The following is a 16,361-nucleotide window of genomic DNA, read 5'->3' on the forward strand; positions in this document are numbered from 1 at the left end:
GTACTTGGATCCATGCTTATGGTGGGGCAAGGAGTTCTTTGAGCCAGGCCTGTTTTTAGAATTGATACAATGGGATACTAAGTGCCTATAAAGGTGGGGCAACTTGTAAACTACTTAGACCTAAAAGGTGAAAACTTACTCAGAGGTTTTCTCTTAATGAAATTAGTCGACACAGCAGCATTTTTTTCCTCTCTTACAAAAGAGATTAATCTACTCAGCTGTGAATTCAAAATGGGCTGTCTTTGGGAAAACATCTACAGTGATTGGTAGATGTAGGGACTTAGGGGAGGTGACATGGGAGAAAAACCCCTATATAAGAAAAAGCAGAATCTCTTGAGGGGAGATATCCTTTTGGAGAAAGCCTTTTGGAGGATCTCTGATGAGGACCGCTTGGGAAGAATCTCTTGAGAGAGGCCTTTTTGAACAGTCTCTGGCTGGAAGGCTCTCTGGTGAAGTCAGCTGAGATGGAGCTGGCCTGGTGTCACTAAAATCCTTGTTTAGTCAGACCTTGAGGTGAGTGTTAAAAAACTGACTGATTTTCTCTCTTAAGGCTCAGGTCTAGACCATATTGGCTTGAGGCCCTTTATAGGTATTCCTTTCTTACTCTCTCTCTCTCTTTCTTTGATTATTCATTGTATTGTTAATTAAAATCTCCATAAAATCCAATTGACTTAGGTATTTGAATAATTGGGAATATTTCCCTGGCGACCACCTTATATTTGATTTAAAAACCAAGACACTGTAGTGAAACATATTTCTGCAGTCAAATTTACTCACTCTCTCTTATATCTATCACAATTTATATCTTCCACCATTTTAACTCACTACAGCTTAAGACCTCAACCCTTTTAAATCTCATACCCCCACCAAAACAGAGTAAGGTATCAGAGATCTCACTGGGACAGTGAGTGAGTGAGGAGCTTCTCTGTCTGGGGGGGCAAACCAGGGTCCTTGGGATCTATAGACTTCAAGGAAGCGACCACTCAGGGTGGTTTCATGGGAAAATCCTGCACTGAGCAAAGGGGTGGCCACGCTGAGAGGCAGCTCTGAGCAAAGGGGAGGCCAAGCTGAGAGGCTGCTCTGAGCAAAGGGGCGGCTGCACTGAGCAAAGGGAAGGTCGTGCTGAGAGGCTGCGCTGAGCAAAGGGGCGGCCACACTGAGAACAGGGGCCCGTGCTCTAAGAAACCTCAGAGGCTGGGAAGAACTAGTTTAAGGCAACCTAAATTCACAGAAAACCCGCCCATATCACCCAGACCCCAGAACAAAAAGGAAAGGGGAATAAAACCACCAAAAGGATGGCTCACATGGCCCAAAATCAAGCCTCCTGGAAGAAAGGGAAAAAGGTGGCTATTGAAAACTTTTATGGCAGGAGTACCGAAGGAAAAGAAGAGAAAGAGGATGAAACCCAAACAAAATCAAAACTTGCCTCACAAAATGGAAATTATCCACAAGCTCTGGAAGAACTCAAATTGGAGCTTACCCAAAAGATGGAAACTTTCTGGAAAGAAAAATGGGAGAAAGAGATCAGCAGTCTGTTAGACAAAACTTCACAATTGGAGAAAGAACCAGGTCCTAACAACCAGAATTAAGCAACTGGAAGACAGGGAGCATACAAAACAGCAAGAATTAATAAAGCAAAGACAAAAAAAATAACGAAATAGAAGAAAACACAAAATATCTCACAGAAAAGATCACAGACCTGGAAAATAGAGGAAGAAGAGACAATGTGATAATTATTGGTCTGCCCGAAAAACTAGAGATAAACAAAAATCTCGATGCTATACTACAGGAGATTATAGAAGAAAATTGCCCACAGGTTCTGGAGCAAGCAGGCAAAATAGAAATAGAAAGGGTTCATAGTACACCCTCTATACTAAATCCCCAAAAGCCAACCCCCAGGAATGTAATAACCAAAATCAAGAGCTTCCAAGAAAAGGAGAAAATCCTATAAGAAGCCAAGAAGAGGAGCTTCAGATATGGGGGGCTCCCATAAGGATCACACATGACTTAGCAGCTAACACATTAAGAGACTACAAAGCATGGATCACGATATTTAGAAAGGCAAGAGAGCTGGTTCTCCAACCAAGAATGAACTACTGAGCAAACTGACTATATACTTCAGGGGAAAGTATGGGCATTCAACAAAATAGAAGATTTCCAAGAATTTGCTAAGAAAAGACCAGAACTTGGTGGAAAATTTGATATCCAAGCACAGAAAGAAAGAGAAACATGAAAAGGTAAATATGAAAGAAAAGGAATAGGAGATAAATCTTATCTTTTTCTTTAAGTCAAATTCTCTTCTATAAGGACTACATTTACATCAAGTTATATATATTAATATGTGGGAAAAATGTATTCTGTAACTCTCAAAAATTGTATACACCATAAGAGTAGTTAGAAGAATCATGCATAGGGAAAGATTGGGGCATCAAGAAGATTTGGTTAAAGGGGGGGGCAATGAAAGGAAAAGGGAGGGGGGAAGCATCGACAATACTAAGATTTACTTCAAGAAATGGGGGGGGGGACTAAATAGAATAATCTTTCCCATACAAAGATACACATGAGAAGGGGAGGGGAAGATCTCTCATATGAGAAGGAGAGGAAGAGAGCATGATATGGTATTACTTAAACCTTAAACTCAGTGAAATCAACTCTGCAAGGGAAGAACATCTAGATCCAGTGGGATCCTGAATTCTATCTTATCCAAAAGGGTAAGAAAGAAAGGGAAATCAAGGAGGGGGAGGTGGGATGAAGTATAAAAAGGGAGGGAAGGGGAGGGGGAAGGGAAAGGGAGCATAAAAATGGAGGGGCTAGAAAGGGAAGCATACCAAGGGAGGGGACTAGGGGGACTGACCTAAAGTAAATCACTGGTTCAAAAGGATATAGCTAGGGAAGAAAGGTCAGAATTAGGGGAAGATATCAAAATGCCAGGGAATCTACGAGTGACAATCATAATTTTGAATGTGAATGGGATGAACTCACCCATAAAATGTAGACAAATAGCAGATTGGATTATAACCCAAAATCCTACCATATGTTGTCTTCAAGAAACACATATGAGGTGGGTTGATACTCACAAGATTAGAATTAAAGGATGGAGTAAGACCTTTTGGGCCTCAACTGATAGAAAGAAGGCAGGAGTTGCTAATATGATATCTGATAGAGCCAAAGCACAAATAGACCTGATCAAAAGGGATAGGGAAGGTAAATATATTCTGTTAAAAGGGAATATAGACAATGTGGAAGTATCACTAATCAACATGTATGCACCAAATGGAATAGCATCCAAATTTCTAATGGAGAAACTAGGAGAATTGAAGGAGTAAATAGACAGTAAAACCATATTAGTGGGAGATTTGAACCAACCACTATCAAATTTAGATAAATCAAACCAAAAAATAAATAAGAAAGAAGTAAAAGAGGTGAATGAAATCTTGGAAAATTAGAGTTAATAGACATATGGAGAAAAATAAATAGGGACAAAAAGGAATACACCTTCTTCTCAGCACCACATGGCACATTCACAAAAATAGATCATTCACTAGGTCACAGAAACATGGCACTCAAATGCAGAAAAGCAGAAATAATAAATGCAACCTTTTCAGATCATAAAGCAATAAAAATATTGATTAGTATGGGTACATGTAGAGCCAAATCAAAAATTAATTGGAAATTTAATAATATGATACTCTAGAATCAGTTAGAGAAGAAATCATAGAAACAATTAATAATTTTGTTGAGGAAAATGACAATGGTGAGACATCCTTTCAAACCTTATGGGATGCAGTCAAGGCAGTACTTAGAGGAAAATTCATATTCCTGAGTGCATATATTAACAAATTAGGGAGGGCAGAGATCAATGAATTGGAAATGCAAATCAAAAAACTTGAGAACAAACAAATTAAAACCCCCCAGAAGAAAATCAAACTAGAGATCCAAAAAATTAAGGGAGAAATTAATTAAATTGAAAGTGATAGAACTATTGAGCTAATAAACAAGACAAAAAGCTGGTACTTTGAAAAAAACAGACAAAATAGACAAAGTGCTGGTCAATCTAATTAAAAAAAGGAAAGAAGAAAGGCAAATTAACAGCATCAAGGATGAAAAGGGGGATCTCATCTCCAACGAAGAGGAAATTAAGGCAATCATTAAAAACTACTTTGCCCAACTATATGGCAATAAATATGACAACCTAGGGGATATGGATGAATATCTACAAAAATATAAATTGCCTAGACTAACAGAAGAAGAAATAGATTTCTTAAATAATCCCATATCAGAAACAGAAATCCAACAGGCCATCAAAGAACTTCCTATGAAAAAATCCGCAGGGCCTGATGGATTCACCAGGGAATTCTATCAAATATTCAAAGAACAACTAACCCCAATACTATACAAACTATTTGACAGAATAAGCAAAGAGGGAGTTCTACCAAATTCCTTTTATGACACAAACATGGTACTAATTCCAAAGCCAGGCAGGCTAAAAACAGAGAAGGAAAATTATAGACCAATCTCCCTAATGAATATAGATATAAAAATCTTAAATAGGATACTAGCAAAAAGAATCCAGCAAGTGATCAGAAGAGTCATTCACCATGATCAAGTAGGATTTATACCAGGGATGCAGGGCTGGTTCAATATTAGGAAAACCATCCACATAACTGATCACATCAACAAGCAAACCAACAAAAATCACATGATTATTTCAATAGACGCAGAAAAAGCCTTTGATAAAATACAACACCCATTCCTATTAAAAACACTAGAAAGCAAAGGAATAGAAGGGTCATTCCTAAAAATAATAAACAGTATATATCTAAAACCATTAACTAATATCATCTACAATGGGGATAAACTAGATGCATTCCCATTAAGATCAGGAGTAAAACAAGGATGCCCATTATCACCTCTATTATTTGACATTGTACTAGAAACACTAGCAGTAGCAATTAGAGAAGAAAAAGAAATTGAAGGCATCAAAATTGGCAAAGAGGAGACCAAGTTATCACTTTTTGCAGTTGACATGATGGTCTACTTAAAGAATCCTAGAGATTCAACCAAAAAGCTAATTGAAATAATCAACAACTTTAGCAAAGTTGCAGGATACAAAATAAACCTGCATAAGGCATCAGCATTTCTATATATTTCCAACACAGCTCAGCAGCAAGAACTAGAAAGAGAAATCCCATTCAAAATCACCTTAGACAAAATGAAATACTTAGGAATCTATCTCCTGAGACAAACACAGGAACTATATGAACACAACTACAAAACACTCTCCACACAACTAAAACTAGACTTGAACAATTGGAAGAACATTAACTGCTCATGGGTAGGACGAGCCAATATAATAAAAATGACTATCCCACCCAAACTCATTTATCTATTCAGTGCCATACTCATTGAACTTCCCCAAAAAAATTTTTTTTTACTGATTTAGAAAAAACCATAACACAGTTCATTTGGAAGAACAAAGGATCAAGGATATACAGGGAAACAATGAAAAAAAAATACAAAGGAAGGGGGCCTTGCAGTCCCAGATCTCAGACTATATTATAAAGCAGTGGTCATCAAAATAATTTGGTACTGGCTAAGAGACAGAAAGGAGGATTAGTGGAATAGACTCAGGGTAAGTGACCTCAGCAAGACAGTATATGACAAAAGCAAAGATCCCAGCTTTTGGGACAAAAATCCACTATTTCAGAAAAACTGTTGGGAAAATTGGAGGACAGTGTGGGAAAGATTAGGTTTAGATCAACACCTCACACCCTACACCAAGATAAATTCAAAATGGGTGGATGACTTGAACATAAAGAAGGAAACTATAAGAAAATTAGGCAAACACAGAATAGAATACATGTCAGACCTTTGGGAAGGGAGAGGCTTTAAAACCACGCAAGACTTAGAAAGAGTCGCAAAACGCAAAATAAATCATCTGAAATACATCAAATTAAAAAGTTTTTGTACAAGCAAAACCAATGTAACCAAAATCAGAAGGGAAGCAACAAATTGGGAAGTAATCTTCATAAAAACCTCTGACAAAGGTTTAATTACTCAAATTTACAAAGAGCTAAATCAATTGTACAAAAAATCAAGCCATTCTCCAATTGATAAATGGGCAAGGGACATGAACAGGCAGTTCTCAGCCAAAGAAATCAAAACTATTAATAAGCACATGAAAAAGTGTTCTACATCTCTTATTTTCAGAGAGATGCAAATCAAAGCAACTCTGAGGTATCACCTCACACCTAGCAGATTGGCTAACATGACAGCAAAGGAAAGTAATGAACGCTGGAGGGGATGTGGCAAAGTAGGGACACTAATTCATTGCTGGTGGAGTTGTGACTTGATCCAACCATTCTGGAGGGCAATTTGTAACTATGCCCAAAGGGCGATAAAAGACTGTCTGCCCTTTGATCCAGCCATAGCACTGCTGGGTTTGTACCCCAAAGAGATAATAAGGAAAAAACCTTGTACAAAAATATTCATAGCTGCACTCTTTGTGGTGGCCAAAAATTGGAAAACGAGGGAATTCCCTTGAATTGGGGAATGGCTGAACAAATTGTGGTATATGTTGGTGATGAAATACTATTGTGCTAAAAGGAATAATAAAGTGGAGGAATTCCATGGAGTCTGGAACAACCTCCAGGAAGTGATGCAGAGCGAAAGGAGCAGAACCAGGAAATCATTATACACAGAGACTGATACACTGTGGTACAATCGAAGGTAGGAGTTCTCCATTAGGGACAATGCAATGTCCCTGAACAATCTGCAGGGATCTAAAAAACACTATCCACAAGCAGAGGATAATCTGTGAGAGTAAAAACACCGAAGAAAAGCAACTGCTTGACTACGGGGGTGGAGGGGATATGACTGAGGAGAGACTCTAAATGAACACTCTAGAGCAAATACCAACAACATGGAAATGGGTTCGAGTCAAGAACACATGTGATACCCAGTGGAATCATGCGCCGGCTATGGGAGAGGTGGTTGGGGAGGGGCAGGGGAAAGAAAATGATTTTTGTTTCCAATGAATAATGTTTGGAAATGACCAAATAAAATAATGTTTAAAAAAATAACTGTAGACAATATAAAATACAGAGGAGTTAGCTGCCAAGATGAACTCAGGTACTATAAAACACAATTACAAAACATTCACATTTTATACAAATAAAGTCAGATTTATTATTTTTTCTGGTTCATATTTCATTTCTTTTTGTTAATGTAAATTAATTTATTTTGTCAATTTATGACATTATTTCTTGGTTACAAGAATCATATTATTTCCCTCCCTCCCCTATCCCCACCTTTCCCATAGCTGACACACAATTTCACTGGGTATTACGTGTGTCCTTGATCAAAACCTATTTCCATGTTGATGTTTGCTTTAGGATGTTCATTTAGAGTCTACTTCCCCAACAATATTCCCTTGACCCATGTATTCAAGCAGTTGTTTTTCTTCTGTGCTACAAAGAAATGTTACAGACTTCTCCATTAGTGGCAATGCAGTGACCCTGAATGACTTGGAGGGATTTACAAGAAAAAACACTATCCACATTCAAAGGAAAAACTGTGGAAGTAGAAACACAGAAGAAAAACAACTGCTAAAGTCAGATTTAAATGAAGTAATATTGTTTATGGACAGGCTGGGTTAGTGTAAGAAAAATGACAATTTCCTAATTTAAAACGTATTTAATTGTTTAGTGTCATATCAATGAAACTACCAAAATTATTTTGATAAAGCTAGAGAAAATAACAAAATTCATATGATAAAAGAAAACATTAATAATGTCAATGTAATGAATAAAAACATGTTGAGGATTGTGGCCTAATAGTAACAGATTTCAAACTATTACAAAGTGGTATTAAAACAATCTTGTAATGAATAAAAGAAATAGAATAGTAGATCAATAGAATAGAGTAGGCACAAAATACTCAGTAGTACATGAGTTTAATAATCTACAGTTTAATAAATGTAAATATCCAAGCTTTGGGGACAAACCCTCACTATTGGGCAAAAATTGCTAGGAAAACTGAAAAATCATTTGGCAAAAACTAGCTAAGACCAACATCTGTTATTATGGGATTTTAGGAAGGGAAAACTCATAAGGATTAACATATAAATAGTTTGTATCTATTTGAGATTGGGGAGAGGATTTGGGGGAAGTAGAGTGAGGGAGAGGGTGATCTTATCTTTAAACCCTTAATTTTAACTCCTAAATTAATAATTCTATCTAACTACCCTAATATTCTAAAGGCAAATCAAACAGGGAAGCTAGATCTTACAATAAAGTCTCTGGGAGCCAAAACAGTAATCCAAGGTGAAATGTCCACAGATGATAACTCCTCCAATTTGAAGACAGACCCTCAGTCCCTGACCAGCAGATGATTGAAAAATAAATCTTCACCATAGCCAAAGAATCTTCACAGGCTAATGTCTTGGGAATTGATCTTCTGAGGGATTCAGCCATACATCTCTCTCCTTTCCTCTTCAGCTTCAGAGAGAGTTTCTCTCTCAACTGAATCCCAAAGATTCCAACACTCCCAGGCTCATAAGATTCCAGTCACATGCTCCTGCCAATCATTTTGCAGTCCTTTTCTTCTCTTGATATAGTCCCCCCTCTGCACAAAGCCTAAATCATGTTGAAAACACTATTTTGGCATTTGTGCACAACCTAAAATACTTACCAATTATCTAAACTAAGATATCTACCTAAAATTAAAAAAAAAAAACAACTAAACTCAACTATCTTAATCTATCTAATACTAACCTATTCTAGGGATTTTAACAAGGAAAGGGAAAAGGAATTAATTAATGAACAAGAACAAATTTCAAACATAAGCAAAAGCACGACAAGCAAATAACATCAAAAGCAAAAGATAAACATGGAAACATCAAACTCATAAATACTACTCTTAACAGCTAATACAGAATATTCTACTTTTGTTATAATACATTAACATCAAACTTAGAGAAAAATTTTTGAAAATTACAATAAACTCAACATTGCAAAAGTTTTACACAGAAAATTAAACTACAATATTAAACTAATTTATGCAAACTACATGTAACAATAGATATAAATGAGCTATGTACATCATTTACACACACAAATATTTACACATATACATATAGTACATACATACAATACATACATGCTATGCATATGCACATATACACTTATATACACTTGATATTTACACATATATTATATATGCCACATTTATACATATACTTACACTATTATAAAATTAATGTACAATCCTAACTTTTATACACACTATTTACATATATTTACATGTGCATTTACAATTTTGTTTATGTGATGTCCTTTATGTGATGTTATTTGTGTTATGTAATGTATGATGTAGTCCAAGTCAGTATCTAATTTTCTTATCTTATCTACTTAATCCTACCCAACCAATCTCAATCTTCAAAATTCTTCTAACTAGATTTCTATACTTAAACTAAATCTAAGTATCTAACTAAGTTTTGTTAGTAACTAACTTATCTATAGCTAATTATAACAATATTAGTACCCTAACTAACATATTGACACTCTTTTAAGTAGTTATGCAATGTAACCTAACCATGTTTATATTTTGTGTGTATGTTTACTTTTGTTGTTACTTTTGCTATGTTATGTCATTTTTTTAGTGTAATGTCAGTGTTACTGTTATGTTAGTGTTATGTTACTGTTGCATGCAATATATACTTAATACTAGGTTGGATCTTTCCTTCTCTTCTCAGCTCCTTCTGCTTGAAGAATTCTTCTTCAGCAATTCCATAGTAGTAAATATATTTGTGTTCATGTGTGAATAAGTGCTATGTTAATTTGTGATATAATATAATACCCCAAAGTATTAATTCATTAGTCCATTAATCCTGTAATCCTCTTCATTGCAAATTTCCCAAAGTCTTTAAATTTATAAATTTTCAGTCTTTTAACAATGCCCATTAATTCCTGAATTCTACTCTTCATCTACATTCTACTCTTCTATCCTCTTCTGCAGGAATGGTCCTCTCCTTACTGATCTTTTTGACTGCAGACTCAATTTGAATGATGATTCTATCTTCCTGCAATCTCTTCTTCATTTGCTTCTTCTGCGATGATTTGTACATTTTCATTATTTATACCATGTGCTAATTTTATATGTGAACAATGATACCAGGAACCTCTACCCAAAGCTTTCCTGAAGATGGAGAAACTAACACAATAGTGTAAAGACCTAACCAACTTTCTTGTGTTGCTGATGTTTTAGCTAAATTTTTTACATATACCATATCTCCTGGTTCATAAGTATGAAGAGAATAATACAAAAGACTAGTTTGAATTAATACTCCTATATCACATAATTCTTTTAGTCTTTGTTTTAAAGCACTTAAGTAAGAAGCAAGTTGACAATCTCCACCTAAGAAAGATATATAGACTGTCTTACAAGTTTTTGCTTGTAGTGGAGCATGTCCAAAGAGCATTTCATAGGATATATGTAAATCTGCTCTTGATCTTGTATGTAGGTAAAACAAAGCTATGGGAAGAATCTCTAGCCATTTGAGATGACTTTCAGCACAGATCTTTCCCACCATAGTCTTGAGTTCCTCATTTATGCTCTCCACTTGACATTAACTTTGTGAGTGATGAGGAATATGATATTTTGGTGTTATTCCTAGATTTTCATAGACTCTATTCAGGATGTCTTGGGTGAAATGAGATCCCTTATCATAGTCTATTGTTAGTGGTACTCCAAATCTAGGTATAATTTCCTTAATCAACACTTTCACCACAAAGCTAGCTGTATTAGCATTTGATGGAAAAGTTTCAGGTCATTTGGTCAATCTGTCAACAATTACCACAGACTCTCAAATAGACAATATGCTAAAGGTCTACCACCTAAACCTTTCTGCCTGAATGCCCCTTAATTGAGTTTTTGGCAAACAGAACAACTTGAGGAGATCTTATTTGCTATAGTACTTATTCCAGGTAATACCTATTGTCTCTTTAAGGTGTCATTTACAGCTTGAGTACCAAAATGACCTTTTGTGTGGATGGCTTTACACAAATAGGTATACAGGTCTTTTGGTAACAGCAGTTTTCCAGTATCTGCTACCCATACACCATGTTCTTTTCTTGCTCCAAACTTCTCCTTCCATTTTGTATTTCTGAGTCTCCATAAGTTTTTTCTAGATTTTCAGATTCAATAGTTGACAAGTTCTCTCCTCTAAGTATGACTTTTACAATGGATTACTGCTAGCTGTTTAGGTTTCTGGACAGCATCCAACTACTCAGTTATTATTTCTGCATGAGCAATTGGTTTTCCCTATGCAGTAGTAAAACTTCATTTTTTCCAGAACTTTCCTGTAGCATGACAAACACAAAAAGCATAACAGGAGTCTGTATAAATATTTTCACTTTTACCATCAGCCAGAAGACATGCTTGCTTTAAAGTGACCAACTCTGCACCTTGAGCCCTAACATTACTAGGTAATGATCCATATTACAGTGTCTCAAATTCTGTGACAACTGCAGCACCTATACATTGAATTCCATTACACAAATATGAGGAACCATCTATGCATAAAATTAAGTTTGGATTTTAGATTGGAGTGTCTTTTAAATCCATCCTCGGCATATCCACTAGATCTACTACTTCTACACATTCATGTAATGGTTCACCATTCTTTGGCAAATCAGGAAGAAGTGTAACTGGATTTAATACATTATACATCCTCAACTCAATGTTTTCACTACCTAGAAGTATAATTTCATACTTAGATATTCGTTGGTCAGAATATGCTTGAGTATGAAATTTCATTAGTGCTTCTAGTTGATGTGAACAAAATACAATCAATGAACATCCCAAAACTAAATCAGATGACTTCTGGACTAACACAGATGCAGCTGCTATACCCCTTAGACAAGCCACTGAACCTGCAGCAATTGGATCTAGCTGATAGCTACAGTATCCAATTGGACAATAACTTTGCCCTAAAGTCAGTACACCAGAAACATTTCCTTTGGTCTCATTCACAAACCATTGGGATTCCAAGGGCTGGTGCAGATAAAATATCTTCCTTAAGCTTACTTAAGGCTTGCAGATGTTTAGGTTTGAGTTTCAGAGATTCTGGTTCTGTTTTCCTGTTTAGATCTGTTAAACATTTAGTAATTTCACTATACACAGGTATCTATTGTCTACAGAAACCCATTTTTCCAAGAACAGCTCATAGTTGCTTTTTGGTCTTAGGTACACTCAGTTTCTGTATATCAGCTATTCTTTACTGAGTGATACTTCTGGAACCCTCTGACAACACAAATCTAAGACATTCAATGTGAGGCAATACCCACTGTAGTTTTGCCTTAGAGATTTTATGCCCACGTATGTATAATTCAATCAAAAGAATATTGCCATCCCTTAAACACACTTTAGCAGATGGTGATGCTAGGAGGATATCATCAACAAAATGTACTATTTTACTCTCCTTGAATGTTAATGTTTTAAGGTCACTGTTCAAAATCTGTGAGAATTGGCTTGGACTATCAGTGAATCCCTGTGAAAGACAAGCCCAAGTCCTCTTCATTTTCTCCCATGTAAAAGCATAGATTTTTTGAGAATCTTCGTGAATCATTTTCAAGAAAAATGCTGAGCATAAATCTACCACAGTGAAAGATCTTGCTTGACTTGGGATTGAAGAGATTATAGCAGCTGGACTTGGTTCTATAGGATGTGTCTTTATTACATGACTGTTTAGAGCTCTCAGATCTTGGATGAATTTGTAGATGATTTTGCCATTTTGATCTAGTTTGGCTTTTTTATCAGAAGTATAGGTGTAATATAGGTGTATTATACTATGAGAAGGACAGTATTATGATCCCTTGTTGAATTAGGGACTCAGTGATAGGTCTGATACTTTCTATTGCTTTTTTACTCAAGGGGTATTAAGGAACACAAGGAACTGCTCCTTCCTTGGTTGTCACTCTTACTGGAATAGCCAATTTCAATAAACCTACATCTGTGGAAGACCTTGACCATATATCTTCTGGGATATCCTCAGGAATAGGACAGACGCAATCCAACTCATTCTTTGTACTGACTGAATCTAAGAACAGCAATGGAAAAACTTTCAGAGATTCTTCTGGGAATTGTAATGATATATCCCAAATGTTAGTACATTGAAATGTTGCCTGTAATTTACACAGTAAATCCCTACCAAGAAGGTTCATGGGAAAGTATTTATCTTCCCTTGATACACATGTCATATTCTATGTAGAGAAAGAGTAAAAATAAGTATGAGATTTAGACATAAAGAGTGATATCATAAGCTGTGGCAGAATAATTTCTGTCTTAGAGGGCATGTTCTTTAAGACATCAGCTTTAAGCCACTATAACATATGAGGGCAATATATCATTTAGACCTTCAGGGTAATATGTCTTTTTTTAAGTACAAGGAAATTTTTATATTCAGTTTTTATAAACTTTTAAAAATACTTTTGATTCTTCTTTTTCAACTATCTTATTCTTTTTATTTCATTCTGGCTAGTCAATGGCTAGAACTGCTAGGTTCCTGATATTAAAATGATGCTAATGGAGGTAGTGTCTCTTTGGGGAACCTGGCCCATCTGAAACACCAACAAAGTGGAAGAAAACAGAACAAAGAAAAGAAAAATATTTGTAAAATTTCATACCATTTTCCCTGAGGTTGGTGGGATTTGTATGTAAAATATGTTACAGAAAGGAAGAAACCAGGAACCCAGAGGTCAACTGGTCTTCCATCTCCTTTCAGATGGTACCAGAACTACTGTCATATATATCTTTCTGACTGGAAGGGTGATGTAGCCCCTCACTTCCTCCACTCCCCAAGAGTCAGGAGGAGTTGCTCTTTACAAAACGAGAAGATAGAAATAATAGAAAGAAATAGAAAGAAGAGTGACTCAAGCTCCCAAAGGAGAAGTTTGGGGGCAGAGTGAAAAGAAGTGTCACTGCTGAATAGTAGGGTGGTATCATCAATCTGGATCTTTGCTGCTGCTGGGCTACCTGCTTTGGGGTGGGCTGAAGGCCTCGGGTTTCCAGCCAACTAAAGATTTTGCACTCTGACTTCTTTAGCCACCCAGCTACAGGGGGAATATGGACAATGGTGGCTGTTGCCCTAATGATATCAGCCTTCATGTCACTGAACAATTTCTCTAGTTGTTTTAGAACTTAGTATAGGACAGCTTTAGCTGACTTATTTTCTGCCTCTGATTTCTAAGACATTAGCTGATGGTCTTAGTCAGGTATTCCACCTCAGCAAAATGGATCTTGAGTGCCATGGAAATGTGGAGGGGTTCATCTGACATGTTCCAGTAAGCTGTTCAATGCAGTTGCTCCTTAATCACCAGGGCTTGTTCCAAAAACTTAAAACTTCTACCTAGGAATTTGTTTTTTATATCTAAGAAGTTAACTATCATTTATTTCACTTTTGAAGAGAGAATGGAAGAGCATGGATCTTTTTGTATGTCCTGCCACCAAGCACAGTCATGGTTAATAATGCCAGCCAGCAGCCAGTAGTCATGCCACTGATGCCAGGTCTTATAGATGTTTGTGACAGTGACTGTCTATTCTTCATTCTGCCAAGGGAATGCAGCTCAGTGAAGTCACCATCTGTGATGATGAACATAAAACACTGTTTGATGTTCTTTTTCTGCTTCTCATTTCCCAGGTCCTTGGGGATCTCCAAATTCTGAAGCATCACTTATTTTTTCTTTTTCTTCTTTCTTCTCCTCCTTGTTTTTCTACCACAATTGGGGTTAGGTCCTCTGCTGACTTCTCTGACTTTTCCATTTGAGCAACATCTTTGTTTTCTATCTCCATAGACTACTGTCTTGTCTTTGACTTCTGACTTATTCATCTTCTAGCTTCTTCCTATAGAGGCTCAGGCAGAACCTTATTTTCTTCTGCTTTAGATACACAGTGTTGTGTGACCTCCACAAATGTCTCATGACCTCCAGGTTTCACTTCTTTCTCTCATTCTGCATTTTCTTCTTTGTTGTTATTCTCCACTGCTTTCAACCCATCACTGGGGGTGGCACCAGTGCAAGAGTGTTGGGTAGTGTGTCTCTTGGAATGGAAGATGTGGGAGTGTTAGGGGAAGGTGATCCTGAATGTAACAATTTCTTGTACTCTTTCACCTCAGAAAACTCAGCCATGCTCCAATGCCCAATGACATGCTCAAACTCCTGAACTCTTTTCTTGGATGAATGACATAACATCAATACAAGTAAGGGAATGTTGGTAGGACAAGCCCTCATGGGAAACACCATCCCCAAATGTCTTGGCCCCATCTGCTCTTGTCTCCCAAAGGAGATTTGTGAATCATCAGCATAAAGATAGTAACTAAATCCAATATCCAAAAATCACAAACCCATAGAGATATACAAGACTTGAACTCCTTTTCTGATTTGCCCCTCAGATCACACACAAGTCGATGGATAGTCAAAACATCTTGTAAAGTATAATAGCACTTAGGAAAACCTTTTGCTGGCAGGCATTCAAGTCATATATCTTCATGTTTACACCAATGTGAACCATCAATGAATGTAATTGTTTGTCCTTATTTTTCAGGCCCTTGTTCCTAGGTCATCTGGGAGCTTCTGGACATTCATAAAAATTCTTATTACCTTCTTCTGAGGCCAGTGAGTAGTCAGACTCATTATCTGACTAGCCATTCTACCAATCTCAATTTCCTTAGAACTGTTGTTGTAGTTGCCCTGCATATGGATTTGCTTCCTCTTGCCTACATTAAGGATAGATCCTTTTGCTTCTGGTCATAATTGTGATGCATCAGCTTTTCCCAGTAGTCAGGATCCATACCTTCTTTCTGCTTCATGATTTCTCATTCAACCTCCTCCTCCCATACTTCTTTTTCCCTTACCACATATAGGAACACTTTGAAGGGGCTCAGGTACTCTTTCATGCCTAAAGGTTTGTGCCTTCTTTTTCATCATGTTATAATCTAATAGCTTCTCAATGAACTTGTTATCATAATGGATAGCACTACTGTCTTCTTCTTCCTTGTTCTATCCTCCTCCATCAGTGGCTTTATCCTTGACAAATTCTTCACATCCAAACTCAAGGATATCATCAAACTCTTTCTTAAATATGGAACCAGTCTTAAAACCTAATCTAGTACATCATATAAGATATATAATCATCATCTTATTTACTACCTCTGTGATATACACTTCCACTGAAACATAGATCACAAAATGGTGGATCATCACTGTCATATTTTGACCAGTGAAAGAGGCTATGCTGAAATCCTGAATGTAATTATGGGGGTTCCAGTCAGAGTCATAGATGATAAAAATATATGCAGTAGCCAG

General features: G+C 36.6%; 1 pseudogene; it reads right to left on the reverse strand.

The window, feature by feature from the left end:
* Nucleotides 1–13,863: 13,863 nt before the first annotated feature.
* LOC130456949 (chromodomain-helicase-DNA-binding protein 4-like) lies at nt 13,864–15,336 on the reverse strand (annotated as a pseudogene).
* Nucleotides 15,337–16,361: the final 1,025 nt, after the last annotated feature.

This window comes from Monodelphis domestica, chromosome 2, assembly GCF_027887165.1.
Source record: "Monodelphis domestica isolate mMonDom1 chromosome 2, mMonDom1.pri, whole genome shotgun sequence".
Lineage (NCBI taxonomy): Eukaryota > Metazoa > Chordata > Mammalia > Didelphimorphia > Didelphidae > Monodelphis > Monodelphis domestica.